General features: G+C 40.4%; 1 long non-coding RNA gene across 1 annotated transcript in view; it reads right to left on the reverse strand.

Annotated features, from left to right (window-relative positions):
• Positions 1-17,049: 17,049 nt before the first annotated feature.
• The window catches only part of LOC109284894 (uncharacterized), a 29,408-nt gene continuing 28,200 nt past the window's right edge, over positions 17,050-18,257 (reverse strand). Inside the window, exons 2-3 of the long non-coding RNA XR_002092506.2 lie at positions 17,467-17,615; positions 17,050-17,318 (exon numbers count right to left, since the gene is read on the reverse strand). This is a non-coding gene — a long non-coding RNA (uncharacterized LOC109284894). The remainder of the gene's footprint in view (positions 17,319-17,466; positions 17,616-18,257) is intronic.

The raw sequence follows: 18,257 nt of genomic DNA on the forward strand, positions 1-18,257 counted from the left end.
AATGAATCGTTTTATGTTCAAGTTGATTTTTTTTTTAAAGTGTCAGCAAAGTTTGTCATTTAGTTATTGGAGTATGATATACTTACCTTTGTTTTCAAGTCAGAAATTTTACATGAAATTCAAAATGCTTGAATTAAAAACTTTGTCCTCAGCTTCTTTTGAGAATTATCATTGAGAATCTAATGTACACAGTGGGCACGTCTACATAAGACACTATGTCGCTATATTGACGAGCTATGGGAGACAGCATCAGCAGGCACAAACTGTGACATTGATGCTACATTGCCATAGCAATGAGCTTGTTGCTACAGCAATGTAACATCTAAAAATAACAGTGCACCTCCGGGACTCCGCAGTAGCAAATATGCAGTCAGGGGCACGTGTAGACAAGCCCAGTAAAGACCAATTCAAGTTTGTCTGTTCTGCCTATACTGATTGTTGTCTGCAAGCCATGTAGCTTTGGTTCAAGGTTTGCAAAGTACATTACAAGTGGCAGACTTAGGATAGTTGTGCTATGTAGGACTGGAAGCTTCTGGAGTTTATATTATAACATAATTTAAATTAATTGTAAAGACTCTTGGGCGTTCTAAAATTGGAAGTTTGAATCAAGCTTTAAACTTACTGGGTTTATGCTCTGTTTATTAAAGCCAGAAAAGGTGATGAGAGAGAAAATGAAAGAAGGTATAGAAAGAGACTTAAAAATACGGTGAGGCTGCGGCCAGATGAGTGCAGACGTTTGTTTCCTTGGGGACAAGTAGCAGTGGCACACCTTGTGCCTTGTGCCACTGCTACTTGTCCCTGGGGAATGCCTGTGCCATGTGTGCGATGGTATGTGGCAGGTTATTCCAGGAGGGGCAGGGGAGGCTGGCCCCAGGAGCCTTACCTGGGGGCCTGGGGGAGCTGCAGCTACAGCACTCCTGCATCTGGGAGCCTCCAGTTTTGGGCAGCTCCAAAAGCTGTACATATTTACATGTGCTGCCCTGCTTTTTTTGGTGTGGGATTTTTTGACCCCAGGATCTCCTGGGGTTAACCCTCTCCCCCACCCCCCTAAGCTGCCAGGAGCGGGGCAGGGGTCTGCAGCATCACAAACTGCACATCCGCGCCTGTCTGGACATGGCCTAGGAATGCCCCACTTATCTGGCCAAAACTCAGGAGATTGCACTAAAAGTCTATCACCCTATACCTATCATTAAAAAATCAAATGCTTATGAATAATAATTTAACAGTCAATAAGAGAATTAAAGTAAAATAAAATAAGGTATATGGTGCAATTTTACAATAAAAATGATTTATCTTGATGTAATAAATATAATATTGGATAATATGTGCAACAGATTTCATTAATTAACGTTTTTCAATGCAACCTAACCAGAAAAACTAGTTTACTTATTTTCCAATTGTGATTAAAAGGGTACTCTGATTTTCTTTTTTTCTCAGCTGAGCGTATTTTAACTAAAATGTACATCTCAAACCCTGCAATAAGAAAACCTCCAAAGCTACATGCATTAAAAACTAGGAGATAGATTTAGATACAGAACTCTCAGAAACACATATCAGAATAATGGATTAATACCCATATTCTGCCTGCTGCTCTTTGGCAGTAAGAAACTTCGGTTATGTCACAACCCAAAGTTGTGATTTTTTGTTTGTGCGTGTGCTTCGGCACCGCTAAATTATTTCCCGCCATTTTTGTCGCTTTCTTTGCGCAGTAGAGCTCTCTGCTGCTAGAGAGAGCTCTGGTGCAACGGGGGATTTCCCGCCAAATTACAGCTGCTTTGCAGTGTGCATTCCTTTTGCATCGTAGTGATGCTCGCCGCAAAGAAGTTCCTGCCATTTGTATTAGGGTCCACGCCATGTTATTGGCCGATTCCTAATTTAGGCACACGTGGTGGCTAGCGATTGGCTTGCTAGCCGTACGTAAGGCTTGGGTAGTTTCCGCCCAAGCTGGAGGAGGGAGGAAGAGAGAGAGATTCTGTGTGAAGATCTCCAAGCGCTGTGGACCCTCGCGGACCCGGCGCGCCTCCCCTAAGCAGGCAAGAGAGGCAATAGAACCGAGCCTACGGAGCTTTCGCTTCTCGCCTCTCCCCGTCGCTGAGCGCAATCCTAGACATATCCCTTTCCTATAATTTCGGACCCCGCAGAGCCTAGCAAACTCTGGGGAAAACGTATCGGACCTGCGGAGCCTGAATAGCTCCAGGGGAAACTTTTCGAATTCAACTTAACCGGACCCGCGGAGCCTAGCAAACTCCGTGGGAGCAATCGTTTTGTCAGAGTCCTCCAACGAGGGTTCAAGCGGGAGCTGTGCCTGGAAACCTATCCAGCCTACACTGATACTTTGGGTGTAAGTAAACAATCTTTTCAATCAACCGTTACGCCTCTGTGACTAATTCTAACTCGCGTGCACAAAACCATCCCGCGGTTTCTCCCACCCCGCGTGTCCGGGCTGACGGCCACAGCCCGCGTGCACCGGAGACGGGTCCGATACGACCCCGGTTTGCCCCTGGCTTGCCCGTGGCAGACAGAATGGGATCGGAATCACCGTTGCGCATGGCGACGAGGGCGGGATTGGGGCCTGGCTCGAACAGGTTAAAGTACTGCACCAAACATATCTTACTCCATTTCGGACTTATCACAATATCCAAATCATACTCTGAGCTGTGTTGGAAGGGTTGTATGCAAAATTATACTTTCACACATGTAGCAAAACTGCCCCTTTATACGGCGTTCATGGATATCTATAAGAAAAAACAATGCACAATAACTGGTTTGTGGTTCCCCCTTTTACTCAAAATTTTTTTCTTGGGATATTTCAAAAGTTTCCAATGATAAATTAATGTATTTACTGTACTCTATGCATCCACCTCCCCTCAGCAACTGTCAGTGTGATAGCCAGAGTACAGAAATGGGCAGCCCTGCCAAACGACAGGGAAAATATTGTACATATTCACCCAGGAAAAGCTAACTGCTTTGCTAAAAGACAAGAATAAGGATTTTTATGCCACTTGGTCACCATGCTAAAATGATCTAACATGAGCGTACCGTGAAAGAAAGGCTCCACAGTTACACTGCAATGTAGAGATATGTATATTAAAACAAAATGAAAACAAAGCATGAGGCAGTCTTCTCCTCCTCCTGATCAGAACATAATGCATCATGACTTTTGAGGAAGTCAGTGGAACATTTATGTAGATAATCTCAGCTTGTGCCCCAATATGTGGTTTTGTTATATTGCACCTTATACATTAGATGTTTTTAATATGATTATGTGGCTCTGTTGATAATAATAATAATGAAAAAACGGTATGGCATGGAAAGAGAAATGAATGGGAAAATGTCTATACATAAATTTATACTATATAATATATATTAAACTTTTACATTAACACAGTAACTGTAATATATACAGAAATATTGTGTACATGTGTATGCCTTTTATTGCCTTTTTAATTAATATAAATTAGGATTTTTCACAACAACCATAGTCTCTGAACTGGTTCATAATTCATACCAAATACTTTTAGTTCTTTTTTTTTTTTATTTGATTTGCTTTTCAGAGCTGCTTACCAAAGTCTACAGTGTAGGGCTTGGCAATGAGTACTGAGAACATCCATTATAATTTTTTAACTCGTTTTTAACAATGGCTGACGGTGTTTCATTTAGATGCTCAAAACTGTTTAAAAGGATGATATTGTAGGTCTGTATTTAAGGCATTTTATTGCCACCAGAGAGTAGTGTTCCCCCAAAGGACAGATTGTGTTGCAAATGACATGATTTATTGGGGAAGAATACTAGAACATTTCAATTCAAAAGAGCCATGGGATATGCTTATGGGCATGTGAACAAGTGTACATATGCTTTTGAGGACAGCAGGACAATTTCTACCTCTTTTTGAACAGTGCCTAGCACATTGGCACCTTATTCATAGTTGTGTCTTCTGGGTATTATCATGAGATACCATATTTACTCAGATGTAAGATAATCCTGAATATAAGATGACCCGCCAAAAATTAGATTCAACATACAGAAAATTTGTTACAATATTCCAGGTATAGAATCTAATTACTAGAGATTTCACTTGAATGTGTCCACCTTCCACTGCTAAAACAGGGGAAATAAATGGGGGGGAGGTGTCCCCCTTGTCCTCTACCCTCCCTGCAACTTCTTTCCCCCGCAGCCACTCTTCCCTCCCACCCCGCCTTATTGTCACTTCTTTCCTGCCACTTCCCTGCTGCATTGCCTGTGCCCCCTGCCCCCCTCCCCATCACTGCATTGCCTGTGCCCCCCCCTCCTCCCACCCCACCCACACACCCACCTTGTTCCCCACACACTGAGGGTGGGGGGGGGTATATCTCCATCCTTTTACACCCCCCCACCCCCAGCCAGAAAATAAAAGTTGGCGTTTATGGTGGATACTCATAGTCTTAGTTCATCCAGAATTGCAGCAGTTTCAAAAAAACATAAAATGCATCAAGTTTTAGCACTGGTACTCCATAAACACACTTTTAAACAGCACTTCTGTATCAACTTATGTATAATACAAAATATGCATAATGTTAGTCCAAAGCCAAAAAGCTTGTGATTTACCATATAGTTCATTGGGCTGGGTCCCAGCAGAGTCAGCTGATTTCAAGCCATGGTAACCCCATGTCTCAGCACTGCTCAGTATGTACATGTACTCCAGATACCCCCACCCACATAAAGAATCCTTGTGCTAATTAGCACCCTCCTTACTCATGACTTGAACCAGGTGTTCTTGTCATGAGTCTTGGTATCCTCCAAAAAATTATATGCAGATGAAGCATAGGATAACCTGGTCCAGCTCCACCTCATGGAGGGTGGGGCTACACTAATCATATGCAACAGGCTGAGGTGGGGGGCAACAAAGGATTTCTGGGTGTGCTGTTTGGGCCCCACTTGGTGATGTTTGCTTGGCTGTGGGGGTGAAGAGGAAGTCAAAATATATTCAATGTAGTGCTTCACTATGACTTGAAAAAGAGTTGGCATGGAGTGGGACTCCATGCAGTCAGCACTGCCATATATCTTATTCAGATGGTTGTACTAACCTATCCTTGTGGTAGGTTCTCATCAGTATGTTTGCCCAATATTGGCCACGTGTTTTATAGTCATGTTCAATGTTGGCTGCATTTAATCAGCTTCATAAGTGGTTTCCAATCCATTACTGAGCACGTGCTGCTTTTGGCAGCAATTTGTTATTCAGCATAATTCTATTGTCTTGTGAGATAGACAGATTACTGCTACTAATGCTAACAATGTATTTAATGGTTGACAATGTTTCCTTGTATGAGAATATAAGATGAGGGGCTTACCCCCATGTTGATGGGGGGAAAAAGTTCATGTTATATAGTCGAGTAAATATGGTAATTAATACACAAGCAAATATAGAAACAGTGAGGACATGGTAATATGGGCTGCACTTCATTGTGGGATTATTCACAGTTAGATTAGGCTGAATCAGGTGCTCAGATAGAGATACCAGTCACTCAGGTTATTTGTACAGGTTATCGGTAAGACTTAGTTACCACCAGATCTCTGGGTACATACATATTTGGGTGTTTTATACTTGTGTAAAATAGACATTTACACCTACAAAATCAGGACAGATCTCTCGTTCTTCATACATGTTACCTTAAAATGTATATTTATTTGGACAGGTGCCATTTCTGCTTCTGTTTTATGATTACCTGGCATATTGGTGCTTATAGTTGGTGATCATAGTTGTGGCTTTTGGGTGTTGTAATTAATCATATATTTAATCATCATAAGATCCTAATATAATTAATAAAAATAATGATGCAGATTACACAATTTTCTTATTTTGTATAACTTGCCTTTTCTTTTTACCAAAGCATTTATCCTAAATAAATAGCTCTGGAGTTATCATATGCCTTAGAAAATTGCAGTATTTTTAGGTCTAGCACAGAGATGGGAAATCAGAACAAAAATTTACAATCTGTAACAATTTCTTCACTGAAGTGTGAAAATATGAATTGACATGCCTAATAACCATGGAGATTTTTCACTTAGAATGTATTATTAGAGCTGAGTTCTGTCTGTACTCATAATTATTGGAACATACCAAAGATGGACCTCTCACCTTGCCTATGTGTCTGTATAATTGGTGAACTGGCTTGTAAAATGAATATTAACCTGATTAAATTGTGCATTGATTACTACTCTGACTGCAGAGGTCCTTTACCACATGAGAACATTTGAATGACTCATTGAATACAGGAAGCTCTATCTTTTGGGTTACATTAAGTAAATTACTTGTTTCAGGATTCTGTGAGGTGTAACTAAGCTATCTGAAAGCTTCTTCAGAAGATATTGAACAAAAAAATCTTTGAAAACTAATTTCTGCAGGGAAGGATCATCCATAATGCCAAATAGGTGCGTCCTATCTTACTTTCCATGCATTTAATCTCTGTTAGCAGTTATGGAATTTGGTGGCATGGCAGCAGATAGTTCCCCCTCGCCCTTCTCCACCAACTTCCTTGCTTTTTTCCCCCTGTGTTCATCTGACAATAAACAATCTTGTCAATCACTGTCACATAAGTAAACTGTTATGCAGTGTGGAACCAGCTCTTGCAAATTAAAAGGCTTTGTAGAAACTCCTAAGATCTTGTTTCCCTTTAAAAAAATACTCCTTCTGAGAACCATATTTTTCATTTCAAGGTGAAAATGTTAATGTTGAAGGACTGGAGAGTTGGTTGGCTTCGTATCTGTGGGCATGTATGAATTGTTTATTTAAAAATATGTGTCTCCTCCATTGAGTTCATCCTCACTGCGTTTTTATGTAACAGTTTTGTATATCATGTTACTCTTTACCTTGTCTCAAGGTTAAGTTTTTAATAAATGTATTTGACTCTTACTTCCTTAACTGTAGCTGAATCATGTTACCAATCTCTGCATAAGTTGTATTATATTCCAGAATTCTTGGATGAGCACAGTTTGGAAAAAAATATTTTACATTTATACGCTGCTTTTCTATTTAAGGATCCCAAATCATTACTTAGGTAGATAAGTCTAATGTCACCATTATATGTGTGAGAATATTAAGAGTTAGAGCCAATGGCTATTCCAGGTTTCTTTAATTACACATTTATAAAGGTTATAAATATAGTTTGTATAATGAAAAAGCAGTAGCCTTTAACTGTTACTATAAGGATCACCTAAGTTTTTGCACTAGATATGACAGTCTTTGCACTGATGGCAAGTGTAATTTGCAAAATAACCTATACCCTTTTTAATGTCATGATTAAAGACACCCTTATTCCAGATAGAGCATATCCACATATGACATTTTCAGTATTCCTTATTTCTGAAGATTTATTTCTGTACATCAGGGCTATCTAACTTCTGAGTAGCTAGGGCCTGCAGGCCCCACAGCTACACACTGTGCACATCATACATAACCTGAGTAAGTGCTATACAGGTTGCACACTGCATAGTGTGCCCCTACCCCATCACACGGGCCACTGATATCTCACACAAGCCCCCCAAGTCATGAACTTCCTCTCTGCTCCCTGCCCCCCACAGGTACGCCACACAGCAACCCCCTACCTCTGTGCCATGTAGACGCACCACACAGTGTCTCCTGTGCCACATGGATGCACTGCAACATCCCATTCTCCTTCCCTCCCCCCCCAAATGCGGTGGGCAACTCCCACAACACTGCACTGATCTAGACCTTGTGCTGGATCTCCAGGTCCCCCACACCCTCCAACCATGGGCTACCTTAGCCAGGGGCAGGGGCAAGCAGTAGAAGCTCAAGAAGCAAGGGGACTCCAGTGGCAGAGCAAAAGGAAGCACGTGGACCAGCAGCTTAGTGGGTCCATTGGCCACTAGCCAGATAGCCCTGCCATATGCCGTTCCAGAATAACTTAAAGTGTAGAAAAGTGTAGCTGCTGTGAAACCGGCATTCAAGGATCTTATTACTGGTTAAAGGTAACTGTGCTGCAGCTATAGAGGTGGAGCAAAGTAAGTGAAAATATGAACAAGTGAGGGAAAATCTGGAAGACTAGTAACTATGGACATATTGTGAAATTTGAAACATGATTCTGAACAGGCTGCAGAAGCCAACAGATGGTGTTTGGTCATTTCTATCAATGAAGAGCAAAGGAAACTGAGAGTAAATAATGTAACTTGTCACTCCATTTAATGCAGGTTTTGATCCAAATGTATTTGAATGGATACCCTTTGTAATCTTTTCCTTCATAAAGGAAGTAGAACTCAGAAGAGAGTATAGAATCTCAGAGGCAAGTTTACCCCGACGCTGCCAGTGGCCCACCATTTCAGTAAGGAGAACAATGAACAAAAATGAAACGCACAAAAGACTACACAGGGGGAAATCCAGAGAGTCACTGGGAGTTACAGATACTGTCAGAGTTCTCACTTCCCAACCTGGTATCTGTTAGCATTTTCCAGGCACACTCTGTAGGGTTGCTCTGTTAAGCTCCAAAAGATGGAACACAAAAAGGCAAAGTACACAAGAAAAGCCTACTATGGCAAAGCAGCTAATTGGGCTATGCATTGCTGACAGGCTCAACATAACAAGCATTGCTGTTTAATTTTTTAGAGGCTGATTTAAGAAAGGACTTAGACGTGAAAAGAAAAGCTCAGTCAGGCCAAGTCTCAAGTTTCAATCTTCATCCATTGAAACCTGACAAGGAGGAGGAGTATGGGGATATAACGACTAAACACAGCTGCCTTTGCTACCACAGGCATTTCTAATCAAACATTTCTCATCTAAGCAGCAAACTGCAGGCCCCATGTGTCCAAACTGACATTGACAGTGGGGCAATGGATGTTGCTGGCAAGGGAAATTGGATTAAAGTGTTGACTGATCACTGGAAACAATTTTTTTCCCCCCAAGCAGATGGAAACCACTCCTGACCATGTTGCAAGGCTCCAGTGGAGAAGAAAGTTGGGATAGAAAATTCAGGTATGATTTAACAAGGCTCATAACATTACATTTTCATCACACCAGCTTGTTTAATTTCAAAGCTATTGTTCCTTCAATAATATGCAAAGTGGAAACTTTTTTTTGCATAAAAGAAAAATGCTAATGAGATATAGATGTTATTCTCTTAAAAAGAAATGTTTATATGTTAACTTTCTATAAGATATAGTTATAATAACCCAGATTAGAAATTTGTGCCTTGAATCAGGGAGAAGGTAAAATGTTAAAACTTTGCTGGAAGTAATAAAAACTACCAGATGACATAATGAATACAAGAAGTGAATTGTGGGATGTATTCATGAAATCCCCTCACTAGTGTAGACTGATTTAAGTAAAACTTTGACTTTCTTTAAAGCTTCAATATGAATTATATCACCAATTTTAATCATAATTTAAATCAACGAGCGGGAATCCTTGATTTCAAGAATCCATTTAAAGACAGTCTGGTTCTCATTTATTAGTATGGTGGTGATTTGTAAATAAATATAGCCTTTAGCTTAAATTTAAAAAATTACTACTTTTTGCTAAACAGAAAAATACACTATACATCCACCTGACCAGTTACATTGTTTAACACACATGCATTCAGATTTTTACTTTTAAGATGATACAAATGATGCATTTCTTTCTTTTTTATTTTATTTATTTTAGTAACATTTTTTTCATGAGTGTGTGTGTGTGTGTGATATATATATATATATATATATATATATATATATATATATATATAAAATAGCTTTATTTGGATGGAAACTAGAATTCATTTAGATTTACAAAAGCAGCATTTAATCTATATTTAAATAAAATTAGCTGGATATGTGAAGAAAAATGTTTATCAACATCTTTTTTACATTAGGAGAGATCAGTTAAAGGGAATAGTAATTGATTCCAGATAATTGAATTAATTTCTCTGGCTACCATATCCATCAAGGTAAGTTTTTTGGACTAGAAGAGCTCCTCCTTTCACACTTTATTTATGCTTATAAATTGAAAAAGTGGGGCAAAAATAACCTTCCCTTTTTCACAGTAACATAATGAGGTGGGATGAGTGGTACGAACTTCAGGTGCCAACTTAGAGGGGCAGTAGAATGGTAGCCCCAGGGAATCATTGCTGTGCCAGGCAGTAGCAGCCAAGTGCATGGAAATGCCATCAGTAGCAGACTGCAATAGGCAGCAGCAACCAGGGACTTTGACTCCCAGGGCAGGTAAGACTAACCACCTTTTCCCCACCCCATCCAACTGCTGCACCCTGGCACTTACCCCTCTCCTCCCCCACTTCCCCCTGCCCACCCTCCAAGGCATAAGCAGGGTTGCCCAGGGTAGAAAACCTGTCACTTTTACCTTTGCTTTTCAACTTCCAGTTGATTTCCTAACTTTGGATAAACTAGTAGTTGAACGGAATTACTGTATTTACTCAAATCTAAAACAAGGATTTATTTTTCCCAGTCAGCATGGAGGGAAACCCCCCCCCTTCATTTTAGATTTATATACAAAGAGGAGGGGGGAGACAGTGGCTGCTTCAGTTCTGATTGTGGCTCTAAGCCTGGGTCAGGGCCAGAGTCAAACCCACAGCAGCCTCCTGCCTCTCCCCCCACTTTCCCTCTGCAGCTTCTGCTGCCCCCCCCACCGTTTTTTTCCCCCCTGTCAGGCACAGCTTGGTTCTGGCATGGGACAGATACCCTCCTGGGCATGGAGTACAAAGAAACTCTGCCCCCTTGCCTGGCCAGTCAGCAGTGTCACTGCTGCTGCATGGTTCAGCCAAAGCTGTGCTTCAACATGCTGCTCCGTGACCTGGCAGGGAACATAGCCCAAGCAACATCTGACAGTAAGGGGTGGGGGCGGGAGAAGGTCCAGAGATTGTGGAGAGTGGAGGGTAAGTGGCAGAAATTGTGGAGAGTGGGCAGGGTGAAGGGGCAGAGATAGTGATCAGCTGAGCAGGGTGCAGGTGGCAGGGCGCAGGAAGGCTCCAGGGGGAAGAAGGGAGGAGCAAAAGTCAAGGGGGCTGCTTGACCCTTCTCAGCCACTGCTTTCCCTGCAGTTGCAATGGGTGGGAAAATTTAAGACAAGCCTCCAATAATTAGATTCTATACCTGGAAAATTATAACAAATTTTAAAAAATTCCACATATAGAATCTAATTATCAGGGGATCATCTTAAGTCCAGGGTCGTCATAGATTTGAGTACAGTGGTTGATTAAACTGAAATGAAGATCTTCTCTATACTTGAGAGTATTACACTCAAAAGCTGGCTTAGTCCTTCAATAAGCTCTGATTCCAGATACCTTGTCAGTGAGTTCTATCAGCAGTCATTTAATTTTCTTTAAAACTATCAGCAAATATTTGCTCCTTAATATTATTTTAGTTCACATTATTTTAATGGATTACAGTAAGTTTAGGTCATAGTTTTGAATTACATTTTAAACAGATGTATTTAAAACTGTGTATAATTTTTATTATAAATCAAATTTTTATTTTTTTTAATCAATTTTTTACCATGCTCCTGACTGCTGGTTCAGCATTGAAAATATAAGATCAATCATCATGTCTTTGAACATGAGCAGGGGTGAAGTACAAACTGAAAAGTTCGTAGCTTGGTCTCAGAGGGATATCTTGTGCACCTGTGTTTACAAAGTTAAGTTGATTGGTTTTGGTTTTCTTTTAGGCTATAGTTTGAGAGAGCCTGGGCATGATTGGCAGGAGTACTAGGTTACATTTCAGGCAAACAAAGAGTATTTTGTGTGTTCATTCTCGGCTATCTCTTGGGTCTTATGCATGCTGAAACTTTCAACTGTTTTTTCAAACAATAATTTTCAAGCACACTTACCCCAAATTGTTTCCCATTGCAAACCTCTAGATTTGTTTTAGCAGAAACTCACTGAGATATTGGTTCAATATTGATGCATCCATGCTGACTGTACTTCACAACGGTGTTTGTATTAGTGTATTATGGGATTTCTAGGCAACTTTCCAAGCCTACATATCAGGATGACTTGATTTTGGTAATCAATAAAGATAGAATTTTTTTTTTAAAGTAAGGCCTGAACATCCAACTAAATGCGGTGTTTATGAAAAACCTACATAAAATGGCTTTTCCTAACATTCCTAATAATAATGGGTACATTCAGCCAATAGGAACACAAGAGAAATACCATATGACTTGTTACTTTTCCAAGACACATTACCTTTTTACTGATCAAAAGTAATCTCAAATTTTTTTGTCTAAATCTATATGCAGGAAAAAATGATTTTATATTGGCCTTTAATTTAAAGCTTCTATATCTAGAAAAATGTGCTTTATTAGTCATAGATATCAGATTGGAGTCAAAAGTGTTCAGGGTTCAAACTTAATATTATTTTTGCCCAGGTAATCATGATTAGCACCTGATAAACCAGTAGATCCTTTAATTCTAAAATGCTTAGCCCAGGGAACATGTGTTAGTAATTATCTGTCATGGCTACAAAAACACTCCAACCCTACTACTAATTAATAACAGATGTTTTGAAACTAAGCTGGTTAAAGACAATGAACCCAACCTCAAATCTTATGCAAGCAGGTGCAATTTCAGTGACTGCAATAAATTTGTACCACTTAGGTCAGTTATTGCTTAACTGTTTCTCAAGAGATTGAAAAGACAGATATTCTTTCCATTCTTTTTATAGATTATAAACAAAAGAGAGTCAGAGGTGTGTTTCTTCTCCCCATAATTTTAACAGATGTCAGTTTACCTCCTGGGAAAATTCTCTATTTGAAATGATATAACTATGAAAGTGTCTACACTTGCCAAAACATTTGGAGCGTGAAATTTACTAGCTTACGATGGTCATGTATTAACTTACATTGTTTTGCATATGCACAGTCAGAAATCAGTACGTTGGGTTTTAGTTAAACCATTTTCTTGATCAGTTTAAACAAAATTTATTGTTGTAAAACCCACTCGTTAAGAAACAATATGTTTGAAAATTATTAGGAACCTTTCATTTTGACATTTTTGTTTGCATGCTTGCTTTCAATTTACTGTTTATCTCATTCCTCACTACCTTGCAAACAAAAATGTGTTTTATTTATTTGGGGGCATGTACAAAACTCAGTGAAGTTTTGCTCACTGTTATGAATTGTCAAAATGAAAATCTGTCCAGGGAACTGCTGGCTGTGGGTTTAGGAGCTACTGGGCATGTCTACACATCACCGTATGGTGACATTGTTACTGCACTGTATGCATGGCACATGCTTAAATTTTCCCACTACATCGCCATAGCTGTGCATTATAAGCAGGGAGTGTGCTGCTACAGCAACATAAGTAGTGATCATGTTTAGCCCTGTGTGATCTCTCTGTCACCACTGCATACCATACGGTGACATAGCATATCACTACGTTGCCATAAGTTGACATGTAGACACACCCGCTATGTGGTATATGTCTAGTACATGCCCCTCATTCCACCTCCCCCTCCCCCCAATAACTTTTGACAATTAGGCATAAACTTCATATGAGACAGCATATTCTCATGTACCTTTCTGAGTTTTGTTTCTTTTCATTCACAAACTGCAACATTCCTCCCTCTCTTCCTGGATAGTTCATAAAGCCAAGAAACAGGTGGAGTTGGCTCACAGGAGTATCTGCTTGGAAGTATAGAATCTAGGTCTCCCACATACTAGGCAAGATATCTACCCATTGAGCTATTTGGAGCTATTTTCACCATTTCTTCTTCCTGCAGCCTTGTTTTAGAACAAATTGGCCTGTGACTATTGTGTTTTGCACTCTAAGCATGCCTGCTAGAATGTGCCTCTTGGTGTTTAAATTCACATCCCATTTGACCCAGCCATGATTGGTTTTAGCCTGGCACAGTCATTTATACACACAGCACTTCTAAGATGCAGTTTCTGCTCCTCCACCAGGTGGCAAGCAAAAGCGCACATTCTGGGCAACATGTTAGGGGATGATTCCCAACAAGTTACATACAGCCTGAAGCTCCCTGTTCCTTTAAGAAAAGAAGCAAGGGAGCACTACAGGCTAAGCAGGGTGCAACAGCTGCAGGTTGCTAGGGCAACAGGCCAATGAGGCCAATCAGCAGGCACCTGCAGGCAGCCCAGGCAACCTACTGACCAGAAGGGGGCAGGGCCCTGGGAAAATATAAGCCCAAAGCCTGAGCTGGGAAAGCTAATCTCTCCCTAGAGGAGCTCACTAGGTTATAGCCCAGGACTGCAAGGCTCTCCTAGCTGAGTGGTGAAGGAAGGTTTTCCCTCTTAAAGGGAAAGAGGGCTGCTTCCCCTTTATGTTTATGTTGTAGCTTAGTGTTTATGTTGAATTACACTGGTGGTTTGGGTTGGGACTGTAGGAGCAGTATATGGAGGTCCCATTAGTGCCCAGGGGACATGCGATCACCTTGAGCCCTGCCAGGGGCAGGCTCAAGTGACTGTTGAGCCCAGAGAGGGGCAGAGTGCAAGGCTCAAAAGCCAGACAAGGGCCAGGGGCCTGGCACCCAGGAGGGGCTCCAGTAGACAGGAGCCAGGGGCCCAGTGCCTGAGAGGAGCACAGTCACACAGGGGCCCGGGGCCCAGCAGACCGGGGCTAGGGGTCTGTTGCCTGAAAGGGCCAAATCATTCCGAGTGCTTGAAAGCCAAGTATGACACAGTGGGCTCAGGTTAGAAGGCCTAGCTAGAATAAAGGAGCAGAGGCTGAAGCCCCATTAGGAGAACATCATTACAATAACACCTGCAAGCCTTGGGGCATGGTGTAGGGGAGGATTGGAGCCATGCTATTAGCCCCTAAGGCTTTGCGTGCCCTGAAGGCATTGTCAGTGAGGCCCAGTGAGGGACCTGGGGAATAGTAAGGACCTGTAGGGTGCCCTGGGAAACCTAACTGGGGTTCAGTTGACTCAGGGCCATGCAAAGGCCTGTGGGCAGCCTCCACATCATTACTATTATTACATCAAGGCATGGTAAGCAACAAGAGAAGGAGCTCTAGGGGCAGAACCGGGCATAGTTGCGGAGCCACCAGGGAGAGTCACGGCTGCCCCGGGACCCCGGCATACTACACAGATTTATACAGTGATGTCCCAGGAAAAAGTGATAGCATATTTTATCCCACGTACTTTGACAGGACTTGAAGCGGGCCAGTAGCCTTGTACATCTTAGGGTCCCAGGACAAAACACTTTCTCATGGGAAAAATGTAACATCTATTTGCAACCCTGGGGACTTGCAAAAGAAAATCCCTAGTTTTAGGGATACCTATCAGATTTAGGTGCAAGACACTGCCAACATTATAGCAATTCTAGGCATGTCCAGAACTGGAAGGTGATATGTTACTAGTGGAAACAGACTTCAGATCTCTGTGGGGTTAGGTAGCAGTTTTGCAGATCACACTCTTAAATTATTAAGTGCCTAAATTCCACTTAAGTCCTTTTGTGGATCTGAGCCTTTTCTTTGCATGAACTAGAAAGCTATACTTAAAATTAAATTACTCTTGAGATGATATAACAACCATCTCCCTATTCCTTTTCTTCCATTAGCAGTCCAATTTATACAGCAAAAATGTTTTTTTTCCCTTGGTTAATGATCTCTCTCCAATAATTGGGGTGAATTTAGAATTGAAATCCAACATTACATTATCAGTCCTTAGAACTAGGTCTCCATGTCTAACGTTTTAATAAACCACAGGATGTAGTAGGGATTTTAAGAGCTATTAGTAATAAAGGCAGTATAATCATTTTACAGTTAGTTGGCTATAGACATTTAATGCTACTGTCTTAGAAATGATGATGGAATTAGTGGGCTTGCTTGAGGCAGACATTAGTCTAGGGTTTGACCCACCAGACAATGCACCTGCATTCCCTTGACATTTCACAGTTACAGAACTAGTGTTATAATTGAACAAGTTGAAATGGGATATTTTTCTTAATTACCATTTGTCTTACCCACTCTTATGATTATCTGCTTCCCTGTTACATAAAGGAAGATGACCACAGGTATGTTTCATAAACAGTTGAAGACTTCCAGAAATTTGTTGTCCTAAGAGCAGGAACAATCAATATAGAAGTATTAAAATATTCCTGATAAAAAAAATAAATAAACAGAGATAAAACAGGTAAGAACAGACAGATTGATTCAATTGAAGTAAGAAAGGATTGGCCTCTTGCAATGGAAAAGTAAATAAGAATGGTTCGTAAGCCTCTTGCTAATTTATATTTCAGATTGATGTAACCAAACTCGCTTTAAAAATGCAAATTATTATAAATGTAACCTCCTCTCTACAGATATCTCTGAAATAACATCTCTTGCCAGTAACCAGTTGATTTACAGTACAGGACAAGCCAGACATTTAAATGTTTACAAAGGAGTTTACCTCGCATACTCTCTATGCTTAGTGAAACTGCCACATTCACTGGATTTTTTTCTCATAGGAACAAGTTGTTTTTGACTTTTTTTCTAGTTTCTCTCTTCTTCTCTCATATACTTCTTTCTCCACAATATGTATCATTAATGTGGCAGAGCCACAAAAGTGCTTTATTGTTGATGCTTGCAAGGTCCTCATCCTGGGTGCGTGGATGTACTGCACATGTGAGGAGGTGGTCAACAGTCTGTGGCACATCACCATGCTCACATACTGGACTATCCTTTAAATCAGTTGTACAGTGTGACATCCAGCTCCAGAGTGAATCCTGTTTAGTTTAATCCATAAGTTGCTGGGGAGCTCGCACCCAGGTGGATAGGACATTGGGTTGCTTATGAAGCACTTGACACAAAATCAGTCTCATCCCAATGTTTGTGGTGTTGTTCAAGTGCTCATATGGTGCTGATTTTTTTCCAGTGAGGTTAATAATCTGGTTCTGTTTATATTTACAACTCCATGACCTAAACATCCCCATTTTTTAATTGATGCGACTCACGGTAAATGAAAAAACAACCCCTCACTATCTGAGTTTGCTGTTACTGAATCCATGTGTTGATCTTTAGTTCTAAGGTAAGTCAGGGTAACTCTTTTTCTGAAGCTGTATCACAATGCAAAACAAATAGGGATTCAAAGAAATTACTGTATTATTTCTATTGTAAGTCAATTTTTTTACTCTCAAAAAATTAAAAATTGCACTTGACTTAAACATGGGGTAGACATATAGTGCCCTTGTTTTGATTTTGGTCTTGTATTTGTGACAATTTTGTATATCAAGACTACTAAGTAAGGGTTTTTTTTCAGTGTATGTTTTATTTTAGTGTTTTTAGTGCATTTAACCTGTTGGGTTCTTTCCTTAGTTATTTGGTTTTCCTGTAGGATTTTGTAAGGGCAGTAGCAGTTCAAGGTCTTCATCTGCAATTATTGATCCAGGGAAAGAGATGTTTCATCTGAAATTTAAGTTGAAAATGTAGGGTTGATTTATATTCAGGTTTGAATTTATAATAAAAGTTAACATGGTATAGTGAACACTCAAGATGCCTGCCCGCTTATTTCAAGAGACAAACCGTGACGTTCTGAAAGCATCAATTTTACCACCTGTTCGGGATGAGCTTGGGTGCAGCTTTCCAGAGAGCTTTCTGAATTAAGCCTTGATGAAGTGCATGTCCCAGCAGGAAGATGCAAGGGAACAGGTGCTACTCTGCCTTGAAACATACTCTTGACTGTAGGTCATGGCATCTGGTTGCCTGAAAGTAGACAGGTTTGTCAGAAGGAATTATTGATGTGTGGGCAGCGAGTCTGAAGAAATCTAAATGTGTTCCCCCCTGCATTATTGCTGTCGCTGTTGTTTTAATCAGGCCTGTCTGTAAAAGGTATTTCCCCAGATGTTAAAACCATAATGTACATCAGCCTAGCTGAGGTAGCCTCTCCTGTGTAACCTTCTTCACCTTTTGTTTTCAGTGCTGATAATTAATCAAATGGTACTGCTAAATGATAGTTACCCATTGTCCCTCCATTCAGTTTCAAAATCTGCCAATCTAGAGTTCAGTTAATAGCCTCCAGAGATATGGATATAGTCAACTTTTATGTTCACAGCACTGTCTATAGTTTCACCCAAGCCAGTTTTTTCATAGCTTAAATTCTTATAACTTGTAGCAGATGGTCAGGCAGTTCACATTTCTCTATGCTTTGGAAACAATCACATTTCAAGATAATTACCCATAACAGAGCTAGGTTATGCTGCATTTCATTTAGTTACTAAATAGTTAAGCATATATTGATTGTAAAGGTCAATATTTTAATGTTTTAAGTTTATGTATTGTATTGCTTGAATGACTAAAAATACACTTTCACTTCTAAAAGGTAAAATGTAGCGCCTGGAATAACTT

Source organism: Alligator mississippiensis, chromosome 13 (assembly GCF_030867095.1).
Source record: "Alligator mississippiensis isolate rAllMis1 chromosome 13, rAllMis1, whole genome shotgun sequence".
Taxonomy (NCBI): domain Eukaryota; kingdom Metazoa; phylum Chordata; order Crocodylia; family Alligatoridae; genus Alligator; species Alligator mississippiensis.